Source organism: Micromys minutus (genome assembly GCF_963924665.1).
Source record: "Micromys minutus genome assembly, chromosome: 7".
Classification (NCBI taxonomy): Eukaryota; Metazoa; Chordata; class Mammalia; order Rodentia; family Muridae; genus Micromys; species Micromys minutus.
In genome coordinates this window covers 6,698,761-6,714,250 of record NC_137976.1, presented here as the reverse complement: position 1 = coordinate 6,714,250, position 15,490 = coordinate 6,698,761, and the positions used below count along the sequence as shown (strand labels likewise).

General features: G+C 47.7%; 1 protein-coding gene across 1 annotated transcript in view; it reads right to left on the bottom strand.

Moving 5' to 3' along the window:
• Positions 1–15,064, bottom strand: part of TIAM1 (TIAM Rac1 associated GEF 1) — a 164,491-nt gene extending 149,427 nt beyond the window's left edge. The window contains exons 1-2 of the mRNA XM_080919023.1: positions 14,962–15,064; positions 9,929–10,111 (exon numbers count right to left, since the gene is read on the bottom strand). The gene's annotated coding sequence lies outside the window, so the exon portion shown is untranslated. The remainder of the gene's footprint in view (positions 1–9,928; positions 10,112–14,961) is intronic.
• Between the last annotated feature and the right edge of the window lie 426 nt (positions 15,065–15,490).

Genomic DNA, 15,490 nt, shown 5'->3' with positions numbered 1-15,490 from the left:
GGCTTTCTAATCAGAAGGTAAACGGACACTGAACTGCAGAGAACTGTGGATTCCTTCCAGCGTTTTTTTCCCTCTACCCTTAAACTCCTTACAGAATTCTTCCACTAACTACCCTCAAATGGTGAAAGCCCCTTCCTTACCAACTATAAAGACAGAGATTCATGCCTAGTGAAGCTTAAACTTTATTAACAAGACCCCACGCACTGGGGGATTTGGTTGTGTGCACAATAGCAAAATGCAATCAGTATTTAGAGACATGGATGGATGGCTGAGAGCAGTGATCCACAGGAGGAAGTTGCTTCGTCTACCCTCAACTCAAGAGCCTGTTAACACTTGAATTGTGTTGGACTTCCTTACACCAGAGCCCTCAAAAGGCCTCTATTACCACACCCCAACTTTCTTCCTTGAGACCAAGCCTCGGGGATCTCCATGATAATATCCCCAAATAACAGGCCCAGCGCTCTGCCCTCTTATTACCATAAGAGCTCAATCCCCAGCCCCTGGTCACCTTGGTACAGTGTCGCCATTGTCACCATTAAAGAATCCTTTCTATGACCCTTCTATTCCATTGCTTCTTGGATCTCCACGCTCACCTTCCATCTGACACGAAGGCCAGGGACAGGAAGGCAGAGAAGGATTCTTCTCAGTCTTGTTCGCCACTGAATCTCCGCTATCTGGAACTTGACCACGGCACAAATGAAGCGTGTGGTAAACACAGAGGGCCAGGATGCTAACATCTGGCAGTACACCACAGGAAGATCGTCGTCACACCAGCCCAGTTCCATGCTCATGTGCCCTGTGCACATAGACCCTGGAAACTCCTCCTGAAAGGCACGAAGACCAGGTCGGAGCTCTAACCTCGGGTTCCCAAGACTTTTGATCATTATCAGAGCCCTACCAATTCTAACCATCCCCAAGCCTAGAGGGTCTGGCCAACACAGAAAGCACCAAAGCAATCAGAAAAAGAATAAAAGCCCCTTAGTACCAACAGCGCTACCACAATATATGACCAGGCAGAGGCTAACAGACCCCAGAGACTGGTGCCTCCTAACTGTGAAGCCACCAGAACAAAGGCTGTTCTCTGTATCCCAACTTTGCAGGTACAGAGATAATTCTTGACATAGCAACTTCTTATGCGGCCTAGCAACTGCTCCCAAAGCAGAAGGTCTGTGGGGATTTTAAGAATTAACCCAGGCCAAGCAATAGACTCTGGACTGGATCCCCTGGGGAGAACTGAAGGGTGCATCTCTTTAGCCTGGGTTTCTATGTTGTCAGTGTGTTTTAAATTTTCATTATATAAATTGCTTTAGGTTTGTGGCAAAGAGACAGGTTTTTTTTTTTTTCATAGACTTTCTATTTTGTAAGAACTGACTCCTCCCCTTCCGCCCACATACTACACTAAGGAAAGGCATCTGTTAAAACCAATGAACCCACATGACACATCATTATTACCACAAATCCTTCACTGACATTACTGTGGAAGCTGTACACTCTCGGGGGATTGGACAGAACACACTCCAGCATTTGCTGGACTCCCCAGTGAACCTTTGCTCCCCCGGCTAGCCATCCCTCCTTGCTCCCCAGCCCCTAACAACCAAACCTAAGGTTCTTCCGGGCCTTCTCGTGGCTTGCTCATTTCGTTCTAGCACTGTATAATACTCTATAGTATGAGGTAGGCGTCCACCTACTGAAAGACATCTTGGTCGCCTCCAAGTCTGGGCAATTCTGAATAAAGCTGCCATGATCCGCCTGTTCGGGGTAGTTTTGCAGAGTGTTTTGTACAGGAAAAATGCACAGAAAGAGAAGTGCAAAGAGCGATCTTACTGAGCTTAAGACAAAATGAACTTCACACTCTCTAGAGAGCCGCCTCTTTCTAAGAACACTTGACAAATTAAATTTGGCAATGAGTCTGGTTTTAGTTTTACACACAGATGAATACACGATGTTTTTACCCAAGCACTTCAAATAGATTTATAAACCCTACATGTGACGTGAGATCCAGATACTTTCTTCTGTACCTATTAAATTAAATGCATCTGCAGAACTCAAGCGTTCACTTCCCTACACGTGACCGGTACACAGGAATGAACAGAGGCAGCGTTCGTTGAAAGGCCAGTGAGGGCGTCGCTTCAAACACACCGCCAGGTGGTCAGCGAAGATGAGAACAAAGTGTTCAAACAGAGACACCTGGACGTCTCTGGAACCGGGTCCAGAAAAGAGAGAAGAAACCAACTACATTTCAACAAGCAACTGCACACTCATGATAAAAGTCACAAGATTCAGGCTCAGGCTGCAGTTCAGTAGAAAAGCATTTACCTAGCATCCATGAGGCCAAGGAGCCATCCCTTCTAACATCAAAAATAATGGATGGATAGTAGAGATAGATAGATAGATAGATAGATAGATAGATAGATAGATAGATAGATAGATAGATAGATAGATAGATAGATAGATAGATGGATGGATGGATGGGGTGGATGGATGGATGGATGGATGGATGGATGGGTAGATGGATGGATGGATGGATGGATGGATGGATGGGATGGCTGGCTGGCTGGATGGATGGATGGATGGATGGATGGATGGATGGGTAGATGGATAGATGGGGTGGATGGATGGATGGATGGATGGATGGGTAGATGGATGGATGGGTAGATGGATGGATGGATGGGTGGATGGATGGATGGATGGATGGATGGATGGATAGGTGGATGGATGGATGGATGGATGGATGGGTAGATGGATAGATGGATGAATAGATGGATAGATGGGGTGGATGGATGGATGGGGTGGATGGATGGATGGATGGATGGATGGATGGATGGATGGATAGGTGGGTAGGTGAACATGAAGGTGGTGGCAATGGCACCTGAGAACAAAATCATGTTGTGAGAAAGGACCAAAAGAAGCCACTTAACTTCAAAAAGAAAAGTCCATTCTTAGGACGAAGGCCCTTAAACTATCACCTGCTCAGGACCACAAACCCCAGCCATGAGAGGTGGATCGAAAAGCCCAATCTGAGGCTTAAAAAGCCTCATCCCTAACTGTCCCGTGCCCTAGGGAAGGCTGACACCAGACAAGAGAGTTTCCCACAATCCACACCCCTGGGCTGACCCACACATCCCTGTCTAGGTGGCAGACAGCAGTGTTGGAATGAGCTCCACCTGCAGCCATCACTGTCACTCAAGTGACAGGAATAGGAGGCAGGTGATCTGAACTCCACACCCACCTCCACGCACTCTCCAGGAGAGGGGACCAGTGAACACCTGGGGCTGCCTCTTACTTGCTTTTAACTGCCAAGTCCCAGAGAAATTGTTAGCCTTGTATAATGCATCCAATTACTGAAAGACAGCGAGTTACCCGCTCTTGTGTTTCCCTCAGCTGGCAAGCCACAGAATAGTGTCTTTTCCCATTTGGGTAATTTCTCTCCTGATGAAAATTACTTCCAGACCCCATGTTTTCTGTAGTTTGCATTTTTAACCTACATGAAACCTCCTCGTCCTGGAGTAGAAAGAAGGGAAGAAAGAGAATGCAGCCATTTAAAAGTAACATACACACACTCACAGGTCGGTGAAACCATTTAAAAGTAACATACACACACTCATGGGTGGGGGGGAGTCCTGGGTATGATGATATTAAGTAAGAAATATAATGTCAAGCCAAGGATGGGTCTTGATACTTTAATGTCCATATATATGTAAAACTCTGTATGGACATTAGTTGTATGGGTACTAGATATATATGGGCATGCAGGCCCTTATGTAATGAATGGCTTTCTGGTAAGGTCAAGTGGGCTTTCAAGTCACTGTGTAACACACTGTTCTCAGAGAGCAATTCTCCAGCCTCTATCATTAACCCCAGAGTGACTGGATCACTCAGAAGCCAACATATCTAACATCCACCAAGTTAGGAGAAAACTCTAGAGGTTGAAACTTTCACCCCACTAACTAATTGGTCAAACCAGAGGCAGAAAGTGCTCAGGAGGAAAGAGTCTCTTGATTTCGCCCTGTCTGCAGAATATTCTTGTCCACACGTCACTGAGTAAACCCCAATCAGCAAATGACAGCAACTGCTTTACCTAAACGTAAGTAACTAAGTTTATCATAAAACAAGAAGATGTGAACAAGATATGGGAGAAGGGTCTAGACGGGGAGAAGCTGGCAGGGATGGGGGGGAAGAAGGGACAAATCAGAATCCATGGCATGTCTGTGTGGAATTGTCTAACACATGTTACACAAAGAGAGAAATCACTGTGTCCCGAAGAGTGACTTCTAGTCCAGTAGGAACACTGGAATATCAGAAAACACTCACAGCACTCCTGAGAGCTGTGCAGCCAAACTCCCAAACTCACGTCCCCGAAGGTCACTCCAGAGACATAAACAGAAAGCCTGTTGGGTTGGACCTGAATGTCCAACAGAAGAATGGATTTTTAAGATGTGGTATAAACACAAATAGATTTTTTTTTCCATTCATAAAGAAGAACAAAGTTACTATCATTCGAAGGGAAATAGGAGCAACTGGTAATAATCAATGAGTCAAGTTAAGCCAGTCTCCCATTTATGGTTGCTGGAGTTTATGCAGACGCATCAAGTCATGTGCACGTATACACGACATGGAACGCCCCTCCATTCAGCAGGGGGGGAGGGGGGCAGGATGAGAAAGAGCAGGGTCGGGGAGATGAAGGAATATGCACACTGTAAGATATACACGCATGAAAATGTCTCTGTGTAACTCAGTGCGTGTACAATGAATATATACAACGAAAAACACCAAAGTCCACTGGATTGGACCTTTGGAGAACTATATAGCCTCTTAGATGGACGCACAAATTAGATTCCTGTAATCGCCGAGAAGAAAAGCAGAAACACTATACTAAAAGTCCATATAGGTTGCCTGTCCCAACTTGAAGTAAATGCAGGTGTATCCCCCAGCTTACAGTGGATTTACTTCCCAGTTAAACGAATCACCTTAAGTGAACAACGCACCTCTTATATCTGACCTACTAACATCAGAATTCAGGCTGCTGAGCACTGTGGAGCACCGGCGTGCTTACCTCGTGACTGGGCAGCTGCCAGCAAGCTGTCATTCATCCGTGCTGCCCAGCAAACACTATGCTAAGCGCATAAACGACGCACACTCCCATACCACAGAAGGCCCCAGTTCACAATTCCAAATGTGGTCTACACCTTTGTAAAAACAAAAAAGTCTAAGTTAAACCATCCTAGTTCTGGGGCAATTATATTACACTGAACCATCCTTAGTTACCATCCCCACCCCGTCTTCAGGCTTCACAGTTCAATGGTGATGGAACAAAGGGGGAGCTGTATATCACACATCACTGACTCTCCCGAGGGCCCCTCCAACAGCCACACTTCCAACCATACAATGAATGATTTCTTAAAAGAATAAATGGACTCGCCCGAATTTCAACCCACTCAAAAAAAATGTACTGTGAAGTACAGCAACTGTTTGCTCAGAACATGGACACCATTTGACCCATTGGACTTCTGTAAACACATTAGAAAAGCAATGGTTCTTAGCCCAACGCCAGAATCACAGGCACTATCACTGACTTAGTTTATCCACCACGGTCAGAGGCCGTGCTCGGTTTGCATGTAGCTAGTGGCGGCAACCCCTGTGCCCTCAAACCTTAGATCCTGTAAGGCTGCCTGATGTTCAATCCCTATCAGAACGCTCAGTTTCTCTCAGCACTCAGCGGTTACACACCTCCCTGTCTGCTTTCTCTTCTTCATTACAGCACTTTTCCATCAAAGCTTTTGGGCCTCATTACACAGATTAATACTGTTTAATCAGCTGGAAACCACACTTCTAACCAGAGCTCTCCTCTCCACTGACTACCCAGGATGTCAAGTGCCCTCCCCTGAGCCCAACCCAGGTTTCGGAGAGAGATTTTTTTCTTTCCAAACTATGAAAGTAACGACACGCAGTCTCACCTGCCCCACTCTGGTTCATTCACTCAGTGAGCAAATCGAACTCTACAGCCCATCAATTAAGGCCTGTGCTCTGTGCTCTCTGGCTCCTTCCCAAGCAAAACACTTATGTAAATGCCATTCCACTGCTGTCCGAACTGAACATGGACCAGGTCACCCAGCTATTGTGGAGTTTTCCTTCTGTTTACCCACTGTCAAGTGGGTATTTCCCAGGCAGCCTCTCCTCATCCCACAGACACTGGCTGCAACCACTCTACCCCCACCTAGGCAACCAAATGTGACATCAAAAGGGTTCCAGAATGGCCATCTGTCCCTGCCACGCCAATGTTTACACAATGTGGGCAGGAGAGAGACAAGCCAGAGGAAGTGTCCCAAGCATTCATCTCAAAGCTCCATCTAAACCATCTAAACCACAGACTGACACCACCCAAGGCTTTCCGTTCGGACGGTCCCCCTACCCCTTAAAAGATGATTTGAAAAAAAAAAAAAAAAAAAAAAATTCAAAGAGCCCACTCCATCTGTGGACAAGTATCTAAAACTAAAGACAGATCTCTAATTCTACAGTTTTCCAAATATCATCTACCCATTCCCCAAGACATTCCAGTCATGGTGTTTCAAGAAACACTTTAGCCAATTCACAAAACACTAAATACACTATCAGGACAGAACAGGACACAAAGGCCTCCGAGTTTGAAAGTCAGTGTGACATCATTAAAGGCCCTGCTTTTCTCAAGTCAATGTGACATCGTCACCAAAGGCTATCTTCCTCTCTAGAGCCAATGTGACATCATCACCAAAAGTCCCTGCTTCTCTATAGAGCCAATGTGACATCATCACCAAAGGCCCTGCTTCTCTCTACAGCCACTGTGACATCATCACCAAAGGCCCTGCTTCTCTTTAGAATGGGTCTGTGTGCATAGGGACAGAAGCAAGTGGAGATGAGTTCAGACCAGCTATGTGGGTTTTGCCTCTGGATTCAAAGAAGAGACTCTCACATGCCACAGGAAAGAGAGGCTCGACCACACTGCCTGATCCTCATATCTACCTCTCTGCATCCACACATCTAACCAGCTTCAGATTAAGCACTTGAGGAAAACACAAACCTCTCTACAACACATACAGATAAACTGTCATTGTTCTCTAAATAATAATGTGTGATACTTGCATAGCATTTACATGATGTTAGGCATTAGAAGTTTCAAAAGATAACTCCACAGGAGCACCACAGGCAGACAGTGTGTGGGGGCTTAAACATCTGCATGTTTTGAGATGTGAAGAAAAGATCTTAGAACTCATTTCTCTACCCTGAGAGCACTTAGCACAATGCCAGGTACACAGTAGGTGCTCAATGAGTGTAGTCTGTCTCTTTAAAGACAAGGTCTCACTAAGTAGCCATAGATTGACTGGAACCTGCTATGTTCACCAGGCTGGCTTCGAACTCCCAGAGATGTGTGCGCCATGATGCCTGGCATGCAATCTCCGATTTCCAAGCTGGCCATCTTTCCACTACTACACACACCCAAGAACCAGAGCATGTTTGGTATGTGGTGGAGATTGCTGTGGACTATGATTGGCCACCAGATAAAACTCAACACACTGGATTCCAACTGATATCTTTCAAACCGGAGGATGGAGCAAGACACTTGGCAAGTTTATCTTCCCATTTCCACGGAACTGGCTTAGCCAAGGGCCTGAGCACTGGGAGCAAACGGACATTATTCATCACATAAACCTGCTTCGGCTCCCTTGGGGCAGGTGGCTGGGCTCTGCACTGTAAGCCAAGGGATGATGTATCCAGCGCTTACTTCAGCTGGAGCAGCTGCAGCGAGAGTATGCGCGCAGGCTCGGACAAGCACAAGCTCCCTCCCGTCTGCCCCTCGCTTCCTTTAATCGGTTGTTCGCCCTAGTGTTTCCCTCACTTGAAGAACTCAGGCTAATGGCACTGCTCTGGATGCCTCTAAGCAGGTTCTAAGTGACTTCTAAAGACTTCCTAGATGGGACAGAACCCTCAAAATTTGCAATATAGTTTCAGGGAGGGAGGTATTGAAGAGAAAGGGGTAGACAGGCTACACTGGGACCTTGGAGTCTGGAGAAAGGCAGCAGGAGGTAGACTCAGGAGAGAGGTGACAATGGCTGAGCAGAGAGCTAAGGGAAGATTGCTCCAGGTCTGGCAAGGTTACTGCACCCTGACACAGTCTTGGAAGACTGACCGAAGAGCAGCCTCTCCTGAGGCAGTTGAGTAACACATGCAGCCCCACAGCCATTCATATGATGGAGAGTTTAAGAGAAAAGACCATCAGCCCCACAGTAGAGGAGGCCCCAGGGCACCTTAGTTGAGAGAACAGGGGACCAAGCTCTGCCAGATCTCAACTTTGTTACTCTAAATAACCGACTTAAGCCAAAGTCAAGACCAACTCATGAGGAATAGAAGCCACAGGAATTCCATAGGGAAGGGATAAGGAGAAACCTCGGTGCTGCCTGGGGACATCTTTCTGGTGGGAAGGATGCAATAAAGGCTTGAGGATGCCTGGGTACTTGATCAAAGGGGAGCCAGTTCCTCTCAGAAGTCCCCCCACAGAAAGGGTCCCATGGGTAAGAGACAGAAAACAGGCAGAGTGCGTGACTAGACAGGAGCAATTGATGCTGACTTCATCTCTACCTCTTGAGAAGAGCACATAACCCAATTAGGGTCACACAGTGTGATGAAAACACCCAAGGAGCTTTCTCCAGCAGCTGCTGGGCACGTCAGAGGGGAGTGGCCAAGGCTGGCTCTGGATTTGGCAGGGAGGAGCAACCGGCAATACTGGAAGAGCAGGTTGTAGCAGGACCCACAGCAGGGCCTGGAATGCTGGTGGGAAATCTTAGAAGCTGCAGGGGTCTGTCAGGCCTCAGGAAGCAGCTGCCTGTCTGGTTCCTATTTTGTTCAAAGCCGGCACCCTCCAGCATCTTACCAAAACCTGCTTAAATGAACATTTTTTAAAAATGAATATACAATGTGCCATCATCACCCAGGCTTGGGTAAGTTAGTGAGCAGCAAGCAAACCTGGGAAGAACAACACAACAACTCCTATTGCTCAAAATTTCCTTAAAAAAAGAAGGTATCTGTTTTATGCATGTGAGTCTTTTCCCTGAATGTATGTTACTGCACCAGGTGTGTGCCAGATGTCAGTAGAGGCCAGAAGAGGACATGAGATCCCTTGGAACTGTGTGATGAACAGCTGTGAGCCACCACATGAGTGCTGGGAATTGAACCCATGTCCTCTGGAAGAACAGCAGATGCTCTTATCTGCTAAGCCATTGCTCCATCCTCTCAAAAGTGCCTCTCACCCAACAAAGGCAAATGGGAATTAAAATGACACCACTGTCCCCAGTCACAGAGGGGAAATGGAAGTGTGTATGACTCCTTCTGTTGGACATCCAAGGAAGAAAGTTATCTTTTTGAAGCCTTCCTTCTGTAAGTGACTCAGGCCTGTTTTATTCCAAGATACTTTCTGGTAAAGCGCCAGACTGGTCACACAATGAAACTGCCCAGTCTGGCCACAGAGATGACACTCCCATGAAATGTCATTCTTTTCCCCAAGCACATTTCGCAGGTAGAAGAGGCCTGACTAAGCCTCTCTCATTGAACATGATCCTACAGGCAGCAAACACACAGGAATACCAGGTTCCCCCAGTGCTGTCAAATCTGTCCTTCCTCTTTCCTGCCACCAGACAAGCAGGCAAAAGGGAAGCAGGGAGCTCAGGAGGAACCTCTTGAGTCTCTGAACAATGCCAGCAGAAGCCTGTTCCCTGAGATCTGAAACCGTCACATGTCACACGTTTCAAAGCCTGATTCCAAGTGAGGAGAACAGTACGTTCCATTCCCCAGAAGCAGTCGCCAACACCAAACTTTCCATTGCATGGGAGCAACCATTCAAAACAATAAAGATGTAAAGGTCATGCAGGTCAAATGCTTATTCTGCAGACACCATACTTACCCCAGGCCAAACAGAAGAGCCTTGGTCAGGATCTCCAAAGGTGCCATCTGAAGGCGCTGCTCAAGTCCTGAGTGAGGGACTGAAATTCAGAACATCATAATCTCTGGGACTGACGCTCCCTTCCTCTTCCTCGGTCTTCCTTTCAGATCTGGAAAAGTGGGTTTCAGTCCACAGTGGTTCTACCTGTCAGAGCAGATAGAGACTGGGTTTAGGCTCATTTTGCATATCTTTCAAAAACATGTATAAGGGTGATGTTTAATAGTTTGCTCCAAGACTGAAACATTCTATTCTGTATAGATGTTTCTTGGGCATAAACATGAACGACTCAAAGCAGCTTCAGGAAGTCCCTGAAACTGACCAGATTCACTAGGCTTCTCCCGGTCAGGGTAAGCAGTTAGAAAAAAAAAAAAAAAATCCCAGACAATCCAAGCTACAAAGAAGACTCTGAGACCAGACCAGCTGCCTGGGAGGTATAGACCAGAGTCACTTGAAAAGGACACTGGCCAACCTGCTGAGCAGTCTGCAGGCTGTGCTCCAGATTCCCAGCTTTTATGAGCTGTCACCCATGCTGGAGTGGGCTTTGGCGATACAGCCGTCTTTACAGGAATCATTTCGACCCCTGTAAGCAACCCCTTACCCATATTTCTGTAAGTAGCACCAATAAAACACATTTACCAAGCTGGCCTTTGGTGGTATCAGTATTTGATTTGTCACAAGATCCCTATCAGAGTAAGTAGTTGTGTGTGCCCAGTCTTCCCAGGGAAAGTTTTGTCAGGCAAGAGGACACAGAGAAAAGCACCTCACATGTCACAGACAGTACTTTTGTGTTGAGCACTACATGAATGCTTGGGAAAACAACTGGTATTAAAGAATTCAGGGGACATTTCCACGCTCTTATTCTATCTACTAGGCTTTACAGACAACAGCAGGGCAGTGACTGGATCTGCCCAACCGATCCCACTGCCTGGTGGAAACACCAGGGTGCTGAAAGAAACTCTATTAGGAGAAAGCCTCGAATCCTCAGTAAAACATTACGCAAACAAAACTTCCCAAAAGTGGTGACATCAGCTCCCCCAAACTCTCAGCAGATATAAACACCAGTGGTAACATGAGTTGGAACACACTCAAGGAGTGGCAAGACACGTGTGAGAACGCCACCTTCCATACCTCCCACCCTCTAGCATCCACTGAAAGGAAACAGCACCAGTACCAGCATGGGCAGCCTAGCAGAGCAGACAGGCTGTCTTCCTTCAATAGAATTTCGCACCTGAAGCTCATCACTTACAATCTATCCTTGGATAAGACAAATCAATGCTATTACAGCTAGCTATCACTCCCCTGCCCCAACCCTAGTCCCGGGTCGGGCCCCTTGTAGTTCCAGATGCATGAACATGATGCACAAATCACGCCATGCATTCCCCAGGACCTTATTACTTGACAATCTCTAAGAAGATCAAGTTTAGCTCACGGTTGGAGGACCTCAAAACCCAATATTCCTTTCTAAAACCCAGGCAGTCTAAACTCTCGCTCTCCCGGCTCAGCGGTGACCTAAGCATGCTCTCCTGGTCATGGCTCATGGTGACACTTTGGTTGAGAAGGAAATGAGAGGAAGGTGGAGAAGAAAAAGAAATGAACTGAAAATAATAACAATGATAATGATAATAGTAATAGTAATAGTAATATCCCAGGAAGGTGTGGTAAGTGCTGGAAAGAAGAAGTAGACAATCTGCCATCACTTAACTAGAAAACTAAGATTAAAACACAAGACATGTGAAATGTGTCCCTGGCAATCTACTCCTTGTGAGGAGGGAACAGTTAGGGAGAACACTTAATTCCATTCCCAACCCAATTTTATCCCTTTCCGGGGTTCTGATCGGCAGAGAGCTGCTGAGACTTCCAGTATGACAAGAAAGGCCTAGAAACAGGAGACACTCGATGAGCTGCCATTCCCGGAGAGCCTACCATGTGCCGAATCACACAAGAGGTGTCCTACATGAAACCGGGAGAATCTCAGCAAGACACCCCCCCCCCCAGCCACAGTGGTGTGTGTGTCTGTCTCATGACTTAAGATGGGGACATGTAGAGATGAAGCATTGTCCTGAGATCTCACAGCTAACTGGCAGAGACAGAGTCAAAACCCCTCAGAAAGGTTGCTCTGAACTTTAGAAGGCTCAGGCTCATGCATTAACTATGAGCAGAGATGAATTGTCCCTCCCCAGCCATCACCACAAATTTGTCCGCTCTTGCACCGGGTAGATGTGTACTGCGAGAGGGCTGAGTGCTTGCTCCCACACTCCATGTTCAATTACCCCGAAGACTCACGCATACCCTGGCTGGATGCTTCTAAAACAATCTCACAGGGTGTGCCCCAGCAAAAACACAAAACCCACCTTGGAACAGTTTGGCCCACTATGTTCGATGCTCACAAACAGAAGGTATGCTTTGACGAGCAGAAAAACACAATCAGCGTCAAAGACGCAAAGACAAGCACATAATGTCCCCCTCCTTACAGTGGAGAGACTCAGCTGCTTGTTTTCAAAGGATGTTGCAAAACCTTTCTGACAGCATCCCATAGGCGGAATTGTTTAGATGTGCATTTCAATGTTTTTAATTCAGGAAGGAGGTGGGCTTTGTGTGTCAAGTACAAACCCAAGTTGGTTCTTCCAACAGCAATAAAACTGACAAAATGTTAGTTAAGTCTGAGCAGGAAAAGACACACAGGTGGAAGAGTGTGGCTTAGTGGTGTGGCACTAGCCTAGGATATCATGCCCTGCTCCCCAACCCCTCCCGAGAGAGAGAGAGAGAGAGAGAGAGAGAGAGAGAGAGAGAGAGAGAGAGAGACCAATCTACTTTACACCCTACAAGAACTGGGAAGCTTCCTATAAAAATTAGTCACTAAAACAATGTCAGCGGTCCTGTATATCTGTGACAAACTGTACTCAAAACTTAACAAGTATATAAAAACAAACAGAGCCAAACCAGGAAAGGGAGGGGGAGCCAAAAGGAGACTATGATACAAGAACTGGAGCTTTTCAGACACTTAGTGGTCCTACAGCAGAATCAACCCCAGCCCCATACACCTCCATACACCCCTAGTCCCATACACCCCATACCTGCCCAGCCCCATAAACCCCCATACACCCCCATACCTGCCCAGCACTACACACCCCCACATCCCCCAGCCCCATAAACCCCCACACACCCCAGCCCCATAAACCCCCACACACCCCAGCCCCATATACCCCATATACTCCCACACACCCCCATATACTCCCACACACCCCCAGCCCCATATACCCCCATATACCCCACACCCCCCAACTCCATACACCCCCATATACCCCAGCCCCATATACCCCATATACCCCCACACACCCCAGCCCCATAAACCCCCACACACCCCAGCCCCATATACCCCCATATACCCCCACACCCCCCAACCCCATACACCCCCATATACCCCCACACCCCCCCAGTCCCATACATCCCCATACACCCCCCAGTGAGCCCTTCAGCTGTGACTCACTGCTTCCCCTTTCTCTAAGGGTTACTGTTCCATGAATCTCATCCATTACTCAGTGTTGCCCTGGCCATCACGAGATCCAGTTCAGCAGGGAGACAGGTTCTTCAGAAGTAGGTGCAGTGGCTTCATGCTCACAGCCACCTACCTACTGGGCTGTTTCTGGAGCCACATAAGAGCTAGCAGGCGTGACAGCTTGGGCTATACCACCTGTTCTCCCCAGGGAAAGGTCTAGTTCGGTTGTGTTCCTTGACATGAAGATCTTTACCTTCAAGGAAGCAGAAGATTCCCGGCAGCCTGCTCCCTGCTGTGAAATAGCAGAGTGGAGGACTGTTGTGACAGCCAGGCCACCTTGCCTGACAATGGGAAAATGACCAGATCAGCTAGGAGCACCTCCCATTCCACTTCCTTCAAACTAGGAAAGAGACTGTTGCAAAATGGACAGTTACAGACCCGAGAGCCGGCCGTCTCTTCACCCTTCTTACTACACAAGTAATTTCATGAAGGACCTAATAACAAGCACACACAATCCTGGCTTCAAATCACCAGATCACCGATGAGATCAGAAATAAAGCAAACAGGTATGTCAGCCTCAAAACTTCCATCTGACTTCACACATCAGTTAAAGACCACACACCCAGGAAAACAAAAACAAAAACCAGGACTTTTTTGGGGAGGCGGGGGTGAGTTGCAGGAGGGCCGGGGATGAGCTCATGCTTTGCTAGGATACTGTCTCTTAAAAAGACCCCAATCCCCTATCCGGGTGCCACCCCCCAGGCAAACTTCCTCTCTTTGCCCCACCTAAAATTCGATTAGGCAATGAATCAGAACAACCAGCTGCAGCAGAAAAACTCACGGCAAAAAAGAAGTTCCAGATAAACAAAGAGTTCTCCCTCCTCCCCATGGCAAACGGACTTAAAGCTCAACAACTTAAAAGCAAAAGTAGTGGGAAAACGGGAGACTTCCAGACCCTCAATCCAGAGGTCCCATCCAGGTGTTGGCCTGGAGCCACAGTTTCAGAATATCGCCCAAGGAAACCAGTCCAACCTAGAATCCTAGACCTCTCCAGGGGCATTCCCTCCGCCCACCACCCACCCCTACCGCGTTCACAGCCTAACTGCCTGAGGCGCACCCAGCACAGCGGGTCTCAGTCAGGAAGCATCTTTGGTGGGTGTTAAAATCAGTCTTGACTGTCTCTCCCGTTTCCCATACAACGATCCTCGCTAAGGCAAGAGAAGTTGATGAAGTTTTCGAGCCAGAACCCCTTTTCCCGGGGGTCAGAACCCGCGTGGCAGCCTGCTTTCCACAGCACAACCAAGCGCAGCGCTCTGGAGCGCAGCATGGAAACTAAGCAGAGCGATGGTTCTGGCCATTCAGTCTCCCAGCCTCAGACCACAGTAAAGAGTTCCGGGGCTCCCACCCACCCTCAGCACAGCCACACGCAGCAGTTTTCCAGGGGCACCCAGCGCCAGAATATTGCGGGTGGAAAATGGATCGAGTTTTCGAAGCTCACCCGCGGCTCAGCGAGGCGCGCACTCCCGGCTGCCGATCCATCTCTCCAACTTCCAGTAACTGAAATCAGGAAGCTGTAGCCTACCCCGCTGCCGGCGAGGGAGTGGGTGTAACTTGGGAAGTTTCATGCTATGATGAATCTGATCATTTGGGTGTGTTGGAGAGGGCCCAGGGCGGCGGCGGCAGCAGCAGCTGTGGCTCCTCCTCCTCCTCCTCCTCCCCCTCCTCTTCCTCCTCCTCCTCCCCCTCCTCCTTCTCCCCCCCTCCTACCTCCTCTGCCCCTTTCTTCAATTAAATTTTTGCCTTTGGCATTCCCTTTGCCTCGCTGAGGACTCTGGCTGGCTGTCATTCATACCCAGCACTCAGCTCTGCCATATCCTGGAGATTCCTTCCTATAGGGTCTTAACTATTTTACAAGCGAAACTGAGCTCTCTTCACAAAGCATATGCTCCTGTTTGCTGTTGCCTGCACATAGCCATACCTAGGCTTCTCATAAAAGATAACTAACTACACCCCTCTACCTGCTCCCC